The sequence below is a fragment of the Protobothrops mucrosquamatus genome, unplaced genomic scaffold (assembly GCF_001527695.2).
Source record: "Protobothrops mucrosquamatus isolate PMUCROS unplaced genomic scaffold, P.Mucros_1.0 scaffold140, whole genome shotgun sequence".
Lineage (NCBI taxonomy): Eukaryota > Metazoa > Chordata > Lepidosauria > Squamata > Viperidae > Protobothrops > Protobothrops mucrosquamatus.
Genome location: NW_015386506.1, coordinates 95519 through 99752, shown reverse-complemented (window position 1 = coordinate 99752; position 4234 = coordinate 95519).

Below are 4234 nucleotides of genomic sequence, written 5' to 3'. Positions count from 1 at the left end.
ATGGGGGTATTAATACCTAATTATTTTTATGAGCAAATAAAATATATTATAAAACAGTGAATCAGTAATAATGATAAACAGTGAATTTGTTGAGCATTTTTCTTTGTATTTTCATCTGCACAGTTGCTGTTTGTTTGTTTATGTACTACCTGCATTATTTTTACAGGCAGCAAAGATATCCAATATACCTTCCTCCTCCTATTTTCCCACCACAACAACCCTGTGAGGTGGTTGGGCTGAGAGAGAGAGTGACAGGTGTACTGCTCTTGTTATAGTGCTAAATAAAAGTGGTTGATTTTGTATGGCAAATGTGGTTAAATAGGTTAGGCTTTAACTCTGGTCAGTTACTTGTTTCAGCTTGTAGTTTGGACATTCTAAAATAGATGTTAATGGAAACAGAGACAGACAATATTATTTCCATTAAACTTCTGCTTTTGTTTTATACCAGCAGAATGCCCATGTTTATGTGTGTAAATGACAACCTCTGGGAAAGGGAATAATGTGCCATTACTACAACTGTATTGCATCATAGAGTCATGAGGATCTCTTTTCAATCCTGCGTGTCTTATTCTTTTGGGAAATACGGATAGTTCTTTCAGAGTAATATTAATGTGGAAATCAAGAGCTAAATGAAACAGCAGGATTTGGAAGCTGTATTTTGAGACTGAAAATACCAGCTGACAGGAAGCAAGCTCTGTGGAACTTTGATAGCAGGCCTTCAAGTTTCAGGGTTAAGTCTGATTTTAGAGGAAAATGAACAAACATAGCAGGGGGTGTGTGTGTGTGTGTATTTATTTTATATATATATATATATATATATATCTTGAGTTTGGTGCACCCTGTCGGCCCAAATATATTTTGAAAATATATATATATATATATATATATATAAAATACTATATTTGCACAAGGCATAGGCCAGTGATGGCGAACCTTTTAGAGACCGAGTGCCCAAACTGCAACCCAAAACCCACTTTGGTGCACCCTGTCGGCCCAAATATATTTTGAAAATATATATATATATATATAAAATACTATATTTGCACAAGGCATAGGCCAGTGATGGCGAACCTTTTAGAGACCGAGTGCCCAAACTGCAACCCAAAACCCACTTATGCATCGTCGAGTGCTGGGTGGGTGTGGCCCATTGGCTGGGTGTGGCCCATTGGGTGGCCGTGGCTGCGGTGGTAACGGCAGACTGGGTGGGACTAAAAAGTTCAATCAATCAATTCCAACTTTGAGAGATCTTTTTTTTCTCGTGAGAAGTTGAAATTGACTGATTGAACCTTTTTTTTTTTTGTAGATGGCGCCGGAGGCCTAAAGCGAAAAGGTTTTATAAAACTCAGCTGAAGGCCTAGGACTGGGGCAACGGTGCGTGTGCCCACGGAGAGGGCTCTGAGTGCCGCCTCTGGCACCCGTGCCATAGGTTCGCCACCACGGGCATAGGCAGTATGGAGACATGTTCTCATAATTCTTCCAGCTGAAATATTCATGTTCTCATAAATAATTAGAAAAAATGATTATATTTGAATAAAATTACTCTTCAACACAGAAGCAGTTTGGGCTTCATTGTTTAGGATTTCTACAATTCAGATTACTTTCTTTTTAAGATACATTTGGAAATAAGTTTTTAATTTTTTTTTGCTGCTGAAGTAAACACGAAAAATCAGGTTTTGTATCTTAAGATTGCTTTTCTTTAAAAACAAAAATTGTTTTTATTAATATTTCTAAAGAGGGATGTGGGTAGATGACTCAGTTGAAAGAAAGTAAATAAGAGATTTTAGTACTTCTGTCTTCTATATATAATGACTTGTATTTCTCAGACATGTAAGAACTAAATCTATTATTAAATACTTGGAATATGCTTCCAGTTATTTAATATGTTCATATACTGTTTCTTATGTTAAAGCATCTTGAAATGGTTTGCAAAACTTCAGTAACATACATACTAAGCAATACATTAAAATAATATTTAATAAGAAATAAAGCAATGGCTATTACCCAAGTAGTTAACATTTAATCATTTGATAAAGTGATATATTTGTATTATCCTGCCTAGTTATGTTGAAAAAAGAACACTCATTTTTTTTAGGTTTCTGACTTTATGCAGAAGCGTAGTAAGATTTTATGTAGGAAGAGCTATTAGTTTGGCAAGTGGCTTAATGTGAAAAGGCTCCACTTAATACATGGTTGACTATATATATAAATATGAGGGTAACAGATATTCCCTAAATGAGATTTTAATGTAGGAAACTAATCCAGTAATTATTGTACTTAAATATCCTGGTACACATGTACGTTTTAATTGGTGTATGGGTGTGTATTTCAAAGATTGTCTATTATTTGCTGTTCATATATTATACATCATCACCATTGGCCATGCTGGCTAAGATTTATAAATAAGCTCTAGTACTCCTTCCTATAAATGCTGTTGAATTCCCTTAGTGGTAATTGGCTTCTATATAACAACTTTTAGTACATAAATTTAAATTTTAAATTCCTAAAAATCCCAGTGTTGGACATATTCCAAGTAGGTTCTTAAGGTATTTTGGATATGAAAAAGGACCTATGAAAAAAACACTAGTGAGCTGTACATAAAACTGTTACAAGTGTGCATATTTACGAACAACTTAAGTAATTGTGCTATAGCAATTGTTTTCTTTGAACAAAGTATATGAAACAGTCGTCTTAGTAATTGTATCTAAATTTACTCTATTCTTAATAATCAGCTAAGGAATAAGTTGGGTGGTAGAAAGCATTCTTGAGTTGGAACTGAAACAAAAGATGCTTCAAAAGAGCAATTTCAAACATCTACTGTATTCAAGAGCAAGTTATTTTTGTTTTATCTTTTTCAGTTTTCCCCTGGAAAATGAATATTTTATGAAGTTGCAGCCGTTCTGTGAATAGCCAATTCCAATCATTTCAACAATGTCTCTAAAATGACCTAAACATATGCATGGAATAGTTTGGTTAATATGCTATATAACAACTACAACAGATATAAAACTTAAAGTACCAAGTGAAGTTGCTGAGAAGGATGGCATTTATGTGCAATAACAATAAAATGTGTTAGTAGCTATACCTCAGAGAGATTGAAAACAAAAAATATTTGCTAATCTAATGGCTGAGGTATGAATTCATATATAAATACCTAAGCTTGATGCAATGCCCAGCATCCCGCTATATGAAAAATATATAACTTAGCAATCTGTTGTTGCTTTATATGTTGGCTATATATTTAGAACTTGAACTGAGATTCTATTGCAGATTGCATTTTATATAAGTTGCACAAATCCATAAGACCTGAGTGAGTATTCTTGCATTTTTGATGTATTTATAATATTGATTTTTATTCATTATTTTAACAAGTATTGTATGTATTTTATTTACAGGCAGGCAGAAGTCCTGAAGGCTGACATGACAGGTAATGTTTTCACTATCTAAATCCGCCAAATTTAGGTAATCAGATTTCAGTGAAAGTTGTTATTGTAATTCATAAACAGGTTTTAGTTAATTTTCTGGTCTAGTGAGTATGAGTAACTAAAACCAATAGATGTGGTTGAGGAGCCATCCTTCCTACTAGCTTTGGAGTAAGAAGATACAAAGGTATCAACCTCAAATACAGGGTGATAAGAGGAATGAGGAAAGAGGGGATTAACACTATTACCCCAAGATTTTAGATACTCCAGGGTCAACTGTGTCACAACTGGTCTTCAGAACTCTTCCAGATCAGATGAAAATCTTGTTCTTCCCACTAACTTCCATGGTCTAACTTCACTTTGTGCCACTGTTCCAAATTTCTTATTTTGAATCCTGCAAAAACAAAAGAGAAATCAACCGTGTGCAAGCTAGTTCAAAGCTAAGACAACACTTTATTGATCTGGAGCCGATAAAAACAAGACTGCGTTTCCTGGAAACCCAGGGTTCCATAAGAATTAACCTAGGGGGTCCACATGACTGTTTACTCTTATGATTATAGAGAAATTGTAAAATGTTCATTCCTTTGTTTTGTTTAAAGGAGAGAAATTTATGGCAAGGTATTATATAAAACATTTATTAATGGGATCCATACAGTTTTTCACATTGAGAAAGGTTTCTCAGGTATCTCAAGTTTGAGGACCATTAGTCTAGAGCAGGGGTGTCAAACTCAATTTCATTGAGGGCCACATCAGCATTGCGGTTGCCCTTGGGGGGGCGGTGGGTGTGGCCAGGGTGGGTGCGGACTACTGGGTGG